The sequence below is a fragment of the Anoplophora glabripennis genome, unplaced genomic scaffold, assembly GCF_000390285.2.
Source record: "Anoplophora glabripennis isolate ALB-LARVAE unplaced genomic scaffold, Agla_2.0 scaffold146, whole genome shotgun sequence".
Lineage (NCBI taxonomy): Eukaryota > Metazoa > Arthropoda > Insecta > Coleoptera > Cerambycidae > Anoplophora > Anoplophora glabripennis.
This window is the reverse complement of record NW_019416318.1, coordinates 868,835-886,676: the sequence shown is the minus strand read 5'-3', so window position 1 is coordinate 886,676 and position 17,842 is coordinate 868,835. Positions and strand designations below refer to the sequence as shown.

At 31.6% G+C, this 17,842-nt stretch overlaps 1 pseudogene; it reads left to right on the top strand.

Annotated features, from left to right (window-relative positions):
- The first annotated feature begins 11,482 nt into the window (after positions 1-11,482).
- LOC108904501 lies at positions 11,483-13,506 on the top strand (annotated as a pseudogene).
- The last annotated feature ends 4,336 nt before the right edge of the window (positions 13,507-17,842 follow it).

Genomic DNA, 17,842 nt, shown 5'->3' with positions numbered 1-17,842 from the left:
GTGGAATTAAAGGAGACATCTAAAACATGAGTAATGGCAGTAAATTTCCACGTGACTTTATTGGACGTCCTTCCTAGCTTGCGACGGGCAGTTTACTTGAGATTCCGCGAGACCCAGTTGGCGATGGATCACGTACCGCTCCACGAAAGCGCATCTCGAAATTTCCATGACAAAAAGCGCATTCCAGGATAATAAGGAAACCGTTGAAAGTAACTAGAAATATGACTTTATTACCACATGAATAATACAGGGAGTTGTAAGTCCCTCGTTACGTGAGCTGGAATCTCGGCAATGCCAGCCCAAGATAAATTGCAATCGTTCTTCTTACATTATGGCGCTGCAGGAATTCTCAGTGGCGGAACAGCGACAATTACCATCCATATGATGGAACGTAGCTACTGTATATTTTATTGCCTTTTAGTTGGGAAATTTTAGGACCTTTGAGGACGTAATTCTCCAAGGGATAGTCTTCGCGTGGAGGAAGTATATTCTGGTATTTAGCTTATGATTCGTTGTGGTGTAAATTTTAGTACAACAGGAAAACTAAAAGATAAACAAACAACTGGCTAAGGCGTTTATTCCTATGTAAACTTGAATAATGCAAAAGCGAGTTTGATTTTTTTAGAATTTATCCAGAAAACTTTTAAAGCTATATTCTCATATTATGTAATCATATAATCGTATATTTCGATATGAACCTTGATTTGGTTTTCTTTGTTTCCCTTTAATTTAATTATTCTGTAATGTACATGTTAGGTTATCAATCAGTATATTCCAAAAGGAGGTTTTCTAATGTGGTTAAAGAAAATTATGGAGTTTCTAATGCCACAACAGATAAGTTGCAGTATTAATTAATTCATAATTCGGATCAGAAGTAAACATAAATAAACAGATCTTGCTTCACAAAGTTTCTCCATTCCTTCTTGTTGTTATCTGATTCCTGAATGATGTTTGTCTTTTCTACATCACTTTCCACCTCATTCTTCCATTTAATTTTTGGTCTTCCACGTCTCCTTCTTCCTTCGATACCGCTTTTTATTATTCTTTGTGGAGTTCTATGTTTCGGCATTCTCATTATATGACCCATCCATCTAAGTCTTTGGGTTTTTTTACTCATATAATATCAGGCACATTAACTCACTATTTGTCCATCTTTCATATACGCTTTCTATTGTTTTCCTCCGAATATCTTCCTAAGAATTGTTTTTTCCCATGTCCTTAACCTATTTTGTTCTACATTGTCAGTGTCCATATTTCGAATCCAAAAATTTGTACTGGCTTTATAACAGTTTTGGATATTCTGATTTTGAGACCTCTTGGTATATCTTTATTTCTTCATATTTTATTAAGAGAACCAACGCAACAATTTCCTGTTATTAATCTTCAAAACTTGGTTTTCTAGTAAATGTCTTTCTTAAGAATGAGAACTTTTCAACCTCTTCAAATGAGTATACTTTTCCTTCATCTGTTGTTATTTGTAATATTTCATTTCGTACAAATTCCCTGTCAGACAAAATGATGAATTTCCTTTTAGTTTAGTTGATTACTAATCCAATCCTTTCTGCTGATCTTACCAATCTCTGTTACATCTTTGTTACTCATTGTTAACAGTACAATATTATCTGCAATCTGATGTCGTTTGTGATATATTAAGCCAGATCTATGAGTATTTATATTTGCTTCTCTGAATATTCTTTCTAGTACTATATAGAACGAGAGCGGTGATAATGGATCTTCTTGTCTAAGGCCTTCTGTTACTTCAAATCTTTCCGAAAACTTTCCGTTTATTCTGACACTGTTTTCTGTTTGTGTTAACGTCAATTCTATCATATTTATTATTTTAGGGCATACATTCATTTCACTGAGTATTTTAGAATTATTAAGAAATCTTAAATTTTATCATAGAATTTTGCAGTTTGCAGTTTTTTTAACTTAAGCCCATATAACCAAAATGTTCTAAAGCAAAAAAAATTCGCAATTTTCCATGCTTTTTAGCGTAGTATGCTTTAGCCAGCGAAAGTTCAAAAACTCCTTTCATTTCATTTGGAGATGGCATTTTTTGTGCATATAGGTATACCTCTCCTCCTACAATTGACAAAATTGTTTTCTGAAAAAATGGGATTTAATAATTCAACACTCACCAGTAAACACAGCAACAATATTGTCATATTGTCTATATACTTTTCAATTTACATTATATGCTGTTGTCTCCATCATATCTCGTCCACCAAAGCTGTGCATAATGAGACGATATTTTAAGGGCTCTGATATAAATCCATCGTATTACTGAAATCTTTCAATCAATCATCCTTTCAACATATTTTTTATGCCAACTTTGAAAATATATTCCGTATAAAAATAGCAAGGAAGATATTTATTTTGTTAGTTCTTCTATAAACCAAAATACACAGTCAGTGTATTAAGATGCAGCAAAGGAGATGAGACGAGGAAAATTTGCGCGTACATCAATTCAACGAGTAATTCATTTTCCGAATAATCAAGTAAATCGCTTAACTATGTAGCTTCAGCCACTCAGACGACGGTAAACACAGCTACATCTGAAATTACTGAACAGGTCCTTCATAACGTTTGTAATAGAAATATAATGACAAGACATACACTTGAGATGCACTGCTCTGAATTGTTTTCCCATTAACCAAGAGCATGAAATTGTCTGGAACTTACACACATCGAAAATACACAGAAGTCGATTTGTTCGGGAAAATGTTGCCTTCATGCAGTTCATTGTTAATCATGCGACATCGCTGTCGGTTTTAACAGGGTGCTAATTGAAACAAACATGCTCATGGTGCCGTCAGCTGAGTTATGTTAAAAGTTGCAGATGATTGTCCCTTGGCACTCGACAGTCGGAAACCGAGTGCAAGGTGACACGTACATTTCATGTTTGGGGAGTCAGTATTCAATAAAATTACATAAAAAATGTGTAATTTTACGCTTTTCCAGTAATTTACTTAGAATGTAAATTTACAAATCGACATCTCGTATATATACAGCAAATAACAAGTAATTTTATTATGAAGCGGAGAAACTACGTAGTATGCTTAAGAAGAAAAAAATCTTTAGGCCTTGCTAACTACGACGAATATTAAGCAAAAATAATTACACGTATGAAACGAATGAAACACATTTTCTTCTATAAAATAATTAAGCTATTAACAAATACATTCTTCATTTATTTCCTTGGTGAAAAACCTTACTGATATTCATTCATGTGAAGATTTTTTCCTCGATCAAAATTTTGTCTCATATCAAGGTGTATTTTGATCAATAATCTTCGATCTATTTCGAGAATAATAGACTCCTGGTTTGAGAATATCGAAATGAAAACAAAATATAGTGTGAGTAAAACCAGTGTCTAAAATAGTACGTTACAATCATGACGCCTCTGTGTAAAGGTTATGAAAAGCTCAATAAAGTTAACGTTGATGTTTGCCATATTCTTCAATAACACTGGATCCTTATTTCTAGACTTTAAATTTATTTTTAAAAATTGGTTATAATGAGTTGTATTATTTTGATAATATTTCATTTCGTTTTCTTTTTCTTTATTTCTAAATACATTTTCTTCTCTAAATAAATTTTTTGAAGTGACCCCGCAGGCTCCTTGTGAAAAATGGCTTCCAGCCGATAGTTCTGAAAAGTTGGATTTGAATAGTTCTCGAGGCTTAGATAAAAAGGTGTCATAGACACTAAGCTGAGAAAATTATATTTTTCGAAATATTGTTATATGCTGTTAATATGGAAAAATATGAAATTTTGATTTTAATTTTGATTTGCTACTTTCGACTCGAATTTGTTATACTTACTTTTCTACCTCGACTAATTCTCAGGTTGGGCACAAGTTTCTCTTTATCTCAGTGTCGGTTCAAACTCCCAGAAAAGAAAACAGTTGCACTCAATTATTTAACATTTATTTTTATGCAAATTAAGATTTAAAAACATTTAACTATTTCAAATATCATCACATTTAAATGAAAAAACCTTTCCCCTTTCTTTTTATATTAAATGATAGTCACAGTTACCTAATTTTTTTTTAATCTATAAATTGTTTAATATTTGAAAACCTACTATTATCGTAGAGATGTAATCCTGGTTGCTGACATACAAAATTTCAAATCTTTAACAGAAATACTTTTTCAAATTAAACCTTTTTGCTACTTACGTCTCTACAATATAGATGGCCTCACTTTCGTTGATCTTTACCAATCTATGCTCGAAAAAAAATATTTTCCTGTATTATCTGCTGACAATTCTTAACCTAAGAAATCAGTACAAACTTTTATTCTAAATGATTAAATTAAAAATGATTTTAAGTCTATTTATGAGTGAAATGATTTATGAGCTCTCTATACGGTAAGTACTTTCTTTCAGATCTGATTTGTTTTTATTTCACTTTGAAAATATGAATTCATATTACCTTAGGTGATGTTTATAATGAACCTTTTTTATTTCACACTTATGTCCTGGTTTTTTGTAGGTATTCCCTCAATTCTGCGGGTGTGTGGATGGAATTCTGGCCTGAAATTCTTTCCACTTGGGATGAATCTGGTAGATTTTCTTTTACCACGATGGCTTTTGGTCATAGGACTTCAGGTATGTCTTTTTAGTTGTATTCTTGCTTAATATTCTTCAATAATCTCCTTTTTTCTAGCTTTTGTACAAATTTTCATGGAGTCTTCCTGGATTTTATTTGTTGACTGCTCTCATGGTAACCGGCCTTTTTTTTCTTGTTCACATGGGCTGCTTTTCCCTATGAAGTTCTTTTAAGGTCCGTCCACATGAATAGTCCTTATATCACTTTCACTCATTCTCTTTCACTTTGTATTTCTTTTTCTTCCACTCACTTCTTATCTAATTCTTACTTTCTATTTACAAAATTTCTTAAACTAACAATAATGTTCCTTTATTTTTATTTATTTTTCTTTTAACTGTTAATATCATTTATTTCTGTTTTTTCTCAATCCGGGTTTTGTCTCATGTCATGTGGATTTGCCTTTAACTTTGACAACTACTGTCACCTTGACATGATAGTTTCTGAAATTTAATACTATGTGAATTTTAAATAAAGATTTTTCATTTCTCTTTTCTCGTCATCTCTATTGATGTGTCTTTAACGATAACTTATTTTATCTATTTTAACTTGATATGCTACTTTCTTGGTTTTGCTTCTATTTTAGATATGATATTTCAGTTCTTAACGTTCTATATTATGAAATTTATTATCTTATAATTGATATTTTACTCAAATTTAGGTTTAATCTTGTTTTTTAATGGTTCAATCATACAACTATTTTATTTTTATTTGAATTTTCATTGATTAGAACTGCTTTTCTTGTGCCTATACTTCTTTTTCAGACTTTAATTGAGATTTCTCTATCTTACTATTATAATTTTGTTCCTTTCATTTCGTGTTGATTTTCAAAAAACGTCTCAATATAGTCTCCGAAAGGTAGGAGTTATAGTACCGCGAGATATAAATTGAAGAAGACTCATTGTAAGGTCAAATGAAGAGAAGCCGTGCAATCTGTCCAAAACACATATTTCTTATATTGTCGGGGTTACTGAATCCGAATCAGCCATCCATTCGGGTATACAGATGCTATACAGGGTATACAGTATACAGAAGGTGCTTAGGGAAAATTATGATGAATTTCAATTGGATGAACATATAGATGAACTAGGACTTCAAAGAGTACGAATTTTCTCAAAATTCCGAAATGCTGCAAGACATCAAATATTCATTAGTTATGTCAAAGTGGATGAAGACTTAGATAATTATGAGATAATGGTCCAATCCTAGCATATTATTGCACGTGTTACTCAGGGGCGAGAGTAGTAGGAACTTGTGCTCATGTGGGCAGTGTTTTTTGGTTTCTAGGCTATGCCCGCCATCAACCACATGTGAAGTAAGAAGATTTTTTAAACTACTCAATTAATTAGTAAACTCCAGAACCAGGTTGGCCGTGGAACGTCTTACAACCTGTTATCCTTTTAAGTTTTCTCATTGTATACTTTGCAAATGCGCAATACAATATAATAAAACATATCCTAAAGCTGTAATAAAATATTACTTAATATTATTATAATATGATTACATATGTTTGAGACAGATTACATAAACAATGATCTTACAATGACCTTTATTTGATCTTGATGTGACCTTGAAACTCATCCGACAGCCGAATGGATGGCAGATTCAGATTAAGTGACCCCGATAACGTAAGGAACATGTGTTTGGGACAGATTGCACGGCTTCTTTTCATTTGACCTTACAAGTTAAGAGTCTTCTTTAATTTACACCTCGCGGTGCTATAACTCCTAGCTTTCATCGACTATATCTCGGAAAATATAATTTTCTCAGCTTAGTGCCTATGATAACTTTTTATCTACGCTTCGAGAACTATCCAAATCCAAAGTTTCAAAACTATCTGCTGAAAGCCATTTTCCATAAGGAACCTGCGGGGTCCTTTATAGTTTTTAAGTTATTTTCGATTTACTTAACGGTGCGATTTTTAAAGTAAAACAAAAGTTTAAATTAAAAATTGGAACTCTAATACTTGCTCTTCGACCAAAATTCAATTTTCTTAGAACTGACATCGGTATTGAAATCATTTACAAGAAAAATTTGCAGAATAGTCAAAGGTGTCCAAATTTTAATTCTTGCAGCGGTACTGTATTTCCATCACTGGTTAATGTATGTAGAAATCAACTTTGAATTTTTATTTCCAATTAAATAAATCAATTACTCAATCTGTATCAAATATCTTCTAAATTGAACGCGCAATATCTCGAAAAAAAAGCGAACTTCGAACCAGCTTATACACTGCAAAAACATCGNCGTAGATTTCAGTACCTAAAACCTTGATGGTTTGATCGTTTTTTGCACCTGTTTATTCGTTTTACTGCGGCGTCTTTGAAAATAACCAGATGGCATGACATAACATTCCTATTATTTGATAAGCTTTATAATATTCAGTTATTAAATGTTTGAAATTATTCGTCTTTGTGGAAAACACTATTTAAAGAATATGGGGCCCTTAAATAAATTCTTCACGTAAATTTGTATTTGGTACATTTGTATCTAAATCACAGTAAATGCCCTCTTTACTGAGTGATCCCCATTAGGATATCTCGTGACCGTGTCGTGGTGGATGGTAGTATGGCGTATGGTGTGCTTTGGAGTTGGACAAGTATAGGTTTACCTGGTTATTCTAGTGAAAATTGTATTTAAATGCAGTGATTTAATTACAATAATTAGAGACAATATATTAAGTCTCAATTAATATTTGGTGAAATAAACGGATAGTCAAATTGTTATCTATAATTACGTATTTGTAACGTACAATATAGGTTATGGCAATTTATTTATCCGATCAGCGAACCAGTCGAGACCTAAATTATTGTCTCTAAAACATATCTCTGTTGAGTCCACCATGACTGTTTAGTAGTTTATGACAATATTTAAATTAAAATTTCAAGAAACGTTAATGATACGGAAGCATTTATTTAGTAAATTGTACACATTAGTTGACCTAATTTTAAATAACATGGCTTTTACCCAAAAATTATACAAATTTAATAAATAATTACAAAAAAGTTATTACAAAATACTGATTTTCATCTTTTAATTTCAAGGGTTAATATATACTATCATAAAAAATGTAGATTTGAGATATTATTTTTACAATATCTCTCCTAATTTGAAAGTTCGTCATTTGCAGAATACGCTGTATAGCATCTAATTAATTTCAACAGTGTATATTGAGTGATTTATTTTTACATTCAATATTTAGTTAATTACAAACCAAGTCTGAGTAAAAAATGTCTCAATAATAATTAAATTGAAGTCATATTAGAGAAAAAGTCAACTTTAAATTGGTTTTATATGCTCAGAATAAAGTCAAAAGTCACTCAATTGATAGTTATCAATTCACTCAGTTGTATTCACACTAATAGAATGAAAATTTCACTCACTGGGGTGTGGACAGCAATCGATACAATATTGAGTAAAACTGAGTGAAATTTGAGTGAAATTTTTTTACAGTGTATGAAAATATGCGTTTAAAATAATTTTTTCTTTCCCCTAGTGAAGTTTCTCGATCTCTAGACAACCCTGTTTTTTAAATTTGAATATTAATTTTGTTGTAACAATTATTTATTTTTCATATTATTTCTTTAGTTAATATTGTTTTGGCAGTAAAAATAATATTTAAAAATAAGGCACTAATAGATATACCTAATAGTATTTAGTTTACTTTTTTAGAAAAGTTTTTTTATCAAATTTACAAGAAAATTCTTCAAACACTGTTAACATTAAGATGATAAGTGTAATTTTTGCTGCAATCAACGCCAGTTTAAACTACTAATTGAAGTCAATACATTTATGGAAATGTCCACAACCTAAAAGATATTTTGTTAACTTTAGATGAACGTAGGAACCAAATTAAAGAAAATTAATGGAAAACGATTTTTTTAAAATATCTTATCAGTAATAGTTTTATGTGATTTAATTTCGCTAAATAATGTTATGAGATAAAACAAAATAGGTATTAATTGTGCGTTATATATTCATTCGCATTTACGTAGCTCGCTTTTTCATATTCTTGCTGCAGATTAATTAAAAAGCCGCTAATTAAAATTAGTCCAACCAAAAAAAGGGTGAAAAAGTTCAGATCTCATATTTCACGATAATAACTCTCGCTATGGTTATTTTTCATGTAAAGCATTAATCTCACATTCGGTTTTTAAACACGGCAATTTAATATAAATGCAAATATCCATTCGAGGGAGTCTAAAACAATAACGGGACACCGATAGGGAATAATGGCTTAGGAGGATACGGTCTGCATTCTGACTATCCGCCAGGAAATGAATTTCAGCATTATATGCACATCGTTTAAATCATAAATTAATTTTGTGTCAATATAGATTTTAATACAAGAGTGATTTTATTGTTAGTTTTTATCTATTTATTATTGTAGGTACCGCCTGCAAAATTTTTGACATTAAAGAAAGAAAGCTTCATCAGTAAAACGATGAGTGTCAAATATTACACTGAAACAAACAACACTCAGAGTTAGTTGGTATTTGTATACACATATGAGAGGAATAAGAATATTAAATGGTTAGAAATAATGACCTGAATATGACCTTAATTCTGGATAAAAATAAGAATTATTAAAAAAAAATGGAAGCCGAGAAATGAAATTCGTCATATAAAATATGTAGCTATATAGTATTATTTTTCGTTTACTTAAAATAATATTTTAAAATGACTATATGTAACATTGAAAAAAACATTTCAAATACATAGGTTATAATTCTTGAACAATTTATAATGCTTTATTTTACTTTGTAAGCTGTAGAAGCACAGCTAATCATATAATATCCCCATACACCTATTAGCTCCTTTCTAATTCTTTGTCACTATTAACAATTAAATAATTTAAATTACGTTTGTGAATTATTGTGTTATTAAAGTAAGGCCCAATAATTACAGAAAATCGTCCGAAAACTAGATTAGCATTATTAGTAGAAGTTAATTGTCCGTAAAAGAGATACAGATAATTTTAATACAGTCTACAATGGCAATAAAAATTTTATTAAATGACAGTCAAATGATAGCACCCAATATATGTGGTGTGTTTTAATATATGATCATTTTCTCGTTGTGAATGTGTTTCATTTATTATTTCTTGCCTTACCACAAATTGTTTTAATATGTATTTACTTTAATGACTACTAAACACATTACAGTTTTCTCACAGAAATTGTATTACATGAGAAGTAATTTAAAAAAATAAATTTGATTCAATTCAATTCAATACATGATGAATTATTTTATTCCCCCTTTTTCAAGAATATTTTGATTTTTATTTCTGTTGTGTAGGCTTATTTAACAATTTAATTAATGATTAACGCGTTTATTTTAAAATATGGCAATAAATTGTTTAAATATTGTTTTACTTTTTTAAATTATTTTCTACGTCTATATTCTTATTTCTTTATTGTTATTTGTGCTCTGAAGGAAAACTAAACTATAGCCTAGTCAGAAAATTAAGACCTTGATTTATTTGCGCTGCTCCGACATTTTTATTGTTACAGATTAATAATTGTATCCAAAAGAAAACAGTTTGATTGCCTGTGGAATAAATTTCAATAATTAGAAATAAATATGCAGCTTCAAAGACAAAAGAACGCGCAGTGATATTATCTGAGAACCAATAGATGCAAAATATATGAGTTATTATTTTACATACATGAGTTAATATTTTATCTCGTATGGTCAATCGATTTGAGAATTTCAACAGTTTAAAACTTTCAAAGTTGATGGATTTTGGTGAAATTTCAGTGATTGCAGAAGAGTTAGTTTTTTTTTCTTCTATTAATTTTTTTTTCTCGGTGCAGTTATTAATTTTAATTGCTACTTTTAATAGGAACTGGAAAATCCCACAGATGCTTAACCACACCCAATACAGTACTCATCACACATCATTTTAATGGTATGTCAGAAAATATTGCCTTATATTCGTAATACAGGTACTATCCCTATGCAATAAAATATTGTGTATTAAATTTTGCACCGATATAACACAGATTAATTTGTATTTTTCATCACTTATGGGAGTAGTAAACGTTTTGCCTAAAAGTGGATAAAAAAACGATATTTACTTTTATTCTGATTTAACATTATGAGTTACTTACACCATTTAGTTTATGAAAGAGAATTTTAGTAGTTTCGTTCTTCAAACCAATATGACAGTTTATGTTGGAAACAGTTTTTGAGTGCCAGAAATGACACTCATTAAATGAAATAATAGCACAGGTACTCCTTTAAAATGATACTACAATTTTTCAAAAATGGGCAGATAAAATTCCAATTTCCAGCAACAGTTTCCAAATAGACCTCTCGAGTGTGCGTTTGTTTAAAAAATATTCCAGTTTCATTTGTTTTTTACTTACCATCTTAATGACCTATACAATTGACGAAATGAAACACTCTATATATGAAAGGCGTCATTTAGTATGGAATAGTTCCAGAACACACCGCGATCGGTTGAGTCAACGGAAACCAAACAACCCGCGGGGAAACAGCTGGGAAAGATGTTCAAATATTATTTAATCAGGAGTCGACATATTAATCGCATTTATTCGCGACTATTCCCCAGTGTTTTTTGAGGAAATCTGGGGAAGTTGAGAAGCAAACCACAAGGGAAGCTGCACTGGAATATACTAAGTGGAATCGTCCATAGTAAATAATTGGAGGTCTTTTCTCGTGACAGAAATCAGAAAATATGGAATTTCAAAGATTGACTTGTATTTCAGTAACATGACGAGAAGTTAGGAATTTTTTGGGGGTTAATCACAGCGTGTTTTTTATGTAAGTAGTTTTTTTTAAGTTGACATGGTATACTAGGGTTATTTTCAGTTTCTTTTTATGATAATGTGGGAGCGGAAAGTAATGTCATTTCTACGCACGTCAATATTTGTTTACCATTTATCAGCTCACTGTACAGGGCGAGTCAGTTTTTTGTAGAAAAACTTTAACAGAAGGTAGAACACATGTTTTTATAAAGAAAAGTTCCTATAAACATATGCCATAGAAGGCTTCGTTTCCGAGATACAGGGTGTTAAATATAATTTTTTTCTCTCAAATTTTCATTATAACTTATAAACGAATGCTTAGATTTTTTTTCATGTTTGGGAGATAATGCCTATTAATTAAGGGGCATAAAACAAGCGATAAGAATGTTCAAAAACTTGCAAAGTGGCGGAGTGGAGGGGATGCTCAACGCTTTTCTTAAACAGAACTTCTACGCCAATGACTATTTTTTTAAAAAACTGTTATTTTTATTATCTACACACAGTTTAACAAATATAATGTCCCTTCTTCTGTTTCGAAATTCCTGTGCGTTTCCGAGTTATTTTGATTTTTAGTGTTTGTTGTGGTAAATTAAGTAATTTATTTATTACAATTATCGGTTAAATATTTAATTCTTTCAACGAAACCTACCTAAATATGGTTTAAAAAGCCGAAATCTCTTATTCTTAATCTCTTTCTAATGTAGTCAAAAAAAAATTTTTATATCAAGTTATACCCAAATACAAGACTTTTATAAGTTGAAATCTGTTACATTACATATATACAATACATTATTGTACAGTTGCCAAAAAGTTTTAAGAAGTTGTTAATTAAATATTGTTATAAATTCAAAAATTTTCTCCATAAACATTAACATCAATGTTCTTTCAATGTTTTTTTTTTGTAATTTAGTTGCAGTACATTAGTATTTACGCAGCACATAATAAATAAGGATTGTTCAAATTAGTGTACTAAACAGATTTCAATTTATAAAAGTCTTGTACATATTTGAGTGTGGCTTGATATAACAAATATTTATTTTGACTACATTGGAAAGAGATAAAGAATAAGAGATTTTGGCTTTTTAGAATCCTTAACAAACCAAATTTAGGTAGGTTTCGTTGAAAGAATTAAATATTTAGCCGATAATTGATAATAAATAAATTAATTTAGTACCACATCAAATACTAATAATCAAAATAACTCGGAAACGCACAGAAATTTCAAAAGAGAAGAGGGACATTATTTTTGTTAAACTGTATATAGGTAATGAAAATAACACTTTTTTAAAAAAATTGTTATTGGCGTAGAAGTTCTGTTTAAGAAAGGGATTGAGCACCCCCTCCACTCCGCCACTGTGCAAGTTTTTGAACATTCTTATCGCTTGTTTTATGCCCCTTAATCAATATGCATTATCCTCCAAATATGAAAAAAATCTAAGCATTCATTTATAAGTTATAATGAAAATTCGAGAAAAAAAATATATTCAACAAACTGTATCTCGGAAACAAAGCCTTCTACGATATATGTTTATAGGAACTTTTCTTTTTAAAAACATGTGTTCTATCTCCTGTTTAAGTTTGTCTACAAAAAAACTGACTCACCCTGTATACTTCAAAGCCGTACCAGACATTTTAAGGTTAAAGCGACTTGTTTACTTGTAATTAATTAAATCTTAATTTTTCTTGCAGTTTTGCGTGAAATGGCCAGCCAAATACCAGAAGAGACACATATCCAGGCATTGTATGGTTCTTGAGTTTCACAAGGATAGTAACGACAGTTGCTACCAAAAACATTTGCGATGTTTATCCAAGTGCATTAGACTTTTGTAAATGCCAAAGGTGGTTTTCTAAGTTCAGATCGTTCCGACTCGTATCGATCAGGAAGATGAAGAACATTAGACAAAGACGTGTTAAGGGCGTAAGTGGAAGTAAATCCGTATCAGACAATCGAGGAACTATCAAACACCATCCAAGAACATTTGCAGCAGATTGGTGAAGTGAGCAGAGCAGGTGTTTGAGTCCTGCATAATCCACAATCCGAAGAAAACAAAGCTAACCGATACACCACATGCAACTTATTGCTTCAACGGCACAATACACAGGCATTTTTTGATCGCTTGATCACTGGAGATGAAAAATGGATTCTCTATGATAATCCAAAATGCAAACGGCAATGGCTCTCTGCGAATGAACCGCCACGAAGTACTGCTAAACAGGTTTATATCTCAACAAGGCACTTTTGTGTGTTTGGTCCGATTCGCAGAATCATTCATTTTGAAGTGCTGAAACCTGGACAAACTGTGATTGCAGACCTTTACTGTGAACAATTCGATCGAGTAAAATCATTAAGCGATTTTCAACAGAAAGGACTTTACTCTGCACATGATAATGCAAGACAGCACCCTGCAAAAGGAACCCTGGAAAGAATTAATGAATTGGGGTGGGAGTACCTACCATACTCGCCCGACATTGCACCATCAGATTTCCATTTATTCCGATCGCTACAACACTTTCTATGTAATAAAAAAATTGAAAATTTGGTTGATATCCGAAATGTCATCTTCAGATATTTTTATTAAGAACCAATTGATTTCGATTGGAAACAATTCCGCTCTTAAATGTAAGGGTTTATTTAATATTTATTTTTTTTTCACATGTGGCAAAATCCCTAAACAGAACTTTAACAGCAACCCCATGATCTCTGTTTTTGAGAAATGCAAACAGTTTTTCGATAGGGATTTCAAGATTATTAAAGATTTGAAAATGTGTAAACTTGTACTATAATTAGTTTCATTTCAAAACAGCAAGGCCTGATTAGAGACGTGACCTTATCTGACGTAGGTACCTTATTTCCGTAACCTGGCTGAAGAAATGTACAATCAATGTCAGCAATGCAACGATCCTTTACAAAACCAAACACTGAAAATTAAATTTATATTTGCGGCTGACGATCCGGGATTATGTCGGAGGGTCAATTTCGCCACCCGAAAACATTTATTTATACTCTCAGATCGGGGGCCGGTTCCCATTAATTGACCGCCGCCACCCTCCGAAAACGGTTCCATATCGGCCGTATTTGTCACTGGCTAATTTCGGGTCATCGATATTTGCCGTATTTACTAACCGCAGCGTCGTTAATATCGAATTCGGATCGCTTAATGGAGTCGCTTTGTCTTTTATATCTGCGTAAAGTCAAATCAACTGGATAAACCGCAAATTAATTGACCATATACGTTTTGGTTAGCGGTCTTGTCGGCTCGATCGGGCGGGGTGCTTTTTTTCGGAAAAATGCGGGCGATGCGGGAACGTGCGGGCGCCGATTAATTTGGAATAGTTAAATTTGTTTTGACTCGCTGATTTATTAATTGTGAAGGGATTTCTGAAGCTAAAATCGATATCAGTTGATAACAGCAAAAGGGTGATAACAGTATATGCATCGAAGAATCAGTAATTATTTGTTTGTGGTATTGTTTATAGTTTTTTATATTGTTTTTTCGTTCACACATAAAGAAGAATATACAGGGTGTTTCTTGAAAAGGGTCATGAAGGGCACTTATTTCAGAAACACCCTGTATTTGCGTATTCAAACAAATACGCAATGCAAATTGTAAATATATGTTACATGCCAACTGTAATTTAAAATGGTTTGCTTTTGGGATACAGGGTGTGAAAGGTTAAAACTTTGAAGAATTTTAATTTATATTTTCGACAAATTTTAAGATAAATCAATGAAAATTTGCCATTGCCATAACATTTTGCGCTTTTTAAGATGATTATAAAACTAATCGTCAAAATCGACTAGAGGCTGGTTAAGCAAAGATTGTACTAGGAACAACACTTTTTTGCCAACTATTTATGCCAATCTGTAGACAAAATTTAGAAAACTTAGTTTTTTTACACAAAAAGTTATCCTTGTGAACTTTAATAAATCTAAACGTTTTGGAGAAAAACGTACCTAAATAAATATAAGCATTTAAAAAAAAATTATCAATGTAAATTGTAGATTGTATCATTGTCGTCAAGTTGACCAAAAAATTTATACTGTGAATAATTATTTATTTTCGACTATTATTAACATTGTGTGTTAAAAGTGCTTTTGTGAATTGTAATTTTTTTTTAATTATAATAATAATGTTTACAAATGCTGAGTAAGCTTATATTTTGATGTATGGTTTACGATTTTTGCGAAGCAAATTCTAGTGTTACCACCGGAGAATATCGTCTACGATTTCTCAATCGAAGGATAAAGCATAGAAATGTTTATTACAATTTTTAATAACTTGAGTGGTACTTTCCCTAATTTCCGAATATGGTCTGACCCTCAAGAAGCCCAAAATAGTATGACGGAGAAGAAATTTCTCAGTTAGCATAACCCAAACCAAGTTTAACTACGCGCAGAATCGCTACACAGTTAATTTAGTGTTTCTCGAATCAGAAATTGGCGAATTTTGCGTAAACACGGATTGTATCTATTCCATTTTCAAAAGGTGCAAATACTTTACAATGAGATGAAGTAGTAAGACTAGAATTTGTCGCTAGTCGAGAATCAATTCCATTTATACTTTTTACTGATGAAGCTACCTTTACCCGCAGTGGTATTAACAATACACCCAATTCACACGTTGATCTGAATAGAATAAATATGTCACTGTGGAAAGTAGTTTTCAACATCGTTTTCCTGTGAACATTTGGTGCGGTACAATTGACAATTTATTAACAGGGCGATAATATTACCTAACAAACTTATCGGGTCAATTTATTTCGAATTTTCACGAAATACTCTTCCGCTACTATTAGAAGACCCCCAACCGTTGGAAATCGTATGATCCAACACGATGGAGAGCTGGCTTATTATTACCATCAGGTAACAGAAAATCTAAATCAAAAATTTTTCGAAAGGTGTGTCCTATTCATTGGCCACCATGATTCCCAGACTTGATGCCCTTAGACTACTGTTTTTAGGGCTGGATAAAGACTGAAGTGTATGAAGTTGTGGGTACACATGTTCGCAAGTGACCCATTTTAAAGCATTATGTCAAGAGTGCCGTCGGACGCACCATCGTTCCAGGAAGGGTCTACGGCGATTGGCGCCAGCGACCAGATGCGCACCCATATACCTACGAGCGACTCCACACACAGGGACTCTTCAACGAACACTCACCCCGTCTTTTTCTATACAACTTAGTTATCAATAAAATACTTTACAATTACCGTTGAGAGAGCGTTTTATTTTTGCTGTACAGCGAAAGTATTTTTATTGTTTTTCTTGGTGGTGTCAGTGTGTTTATCGAGTGTTTTTTTCTTCAAGTGGTGTATTATAGACGTACTCTTAACTACAACCAGACTTTTCTAGAATGATATCCTGTTGCGAGGCTACCTGGGTTACATGAAATTATCTTTAATCCGCATGCTCAGTAACATTGATATAATTTTAATTTATTAATTACTATAAATGTCAATATTGTTCTATAAATTTAAATGTATAAATTCTATAATTCTATTAGTTTGTCACTTGGGATTTGAAACTTCTTAAATATTTCTAATAATGCCAGAATATCGCGCGATACTTAAGGTCATCACAAAGAAACCATTTTTTTTTGGCACTTATGTCCAAAGTACATAAGATCGAAAATCGATCTAGTAAAAATATTGGGAAATTCTTCATGAAAATTCACCCTTTGTTTAACCTCACTGGCGATGTGCAAATTTTCATTAATTAAAACATTTCGAAAATATAAATTAAAAGTCGTAATATTGTTACATTTCGTTCTTTGTATCAGAAACGAAGCATGTTTATATGAAAAAATGTGATTAAAATTATTAGTATTATCACCTGGTGTCTCATGAATCACCCTGTACAAACATTTAAAAAAAATAAATAATAGACAAAAAGAAAAACATGTCGCATGTTTACATATGGCTTTTATAATCTCTGTAACAATTTTACTATACCTTTTATTATTCATTTAAACGTTTTGATATCTCACCATCATCAGTTTTTCGATTATAACTGCTAACATGTCACAGGTTTCTCTTTATATTGTTTATTATATTGTATTCTCTATTTTTTTTGCTTTGAATTATAATAATTAACATACAGGGTGAATCTTAAATGTGTACGTATATTTTTAAAATCACCGTATAAAACATGTTTTTAATCACTTACGTACTTACGTTTATTTGGAATATTTATGTTATCCTCGTACCAATTCGAGTATAATTTTTTTCCGCAAATAGGTAGACTTTAGTCACACAGAAAATACATTTAACACATCTACATATTTCATTTGAAAGCACTCCATAGGTTGCTAAAAATACTGATTAAACGCGCTTAAAGTTACTTGAAAGGAAAACATCGTCCGTGAATATAACAAATCGACATGAATACATCAATCCGTCCATGTTATGTTACTCATACCATCTGAGAAAGGTATTACGCTGCTCGTATCAGAACGGG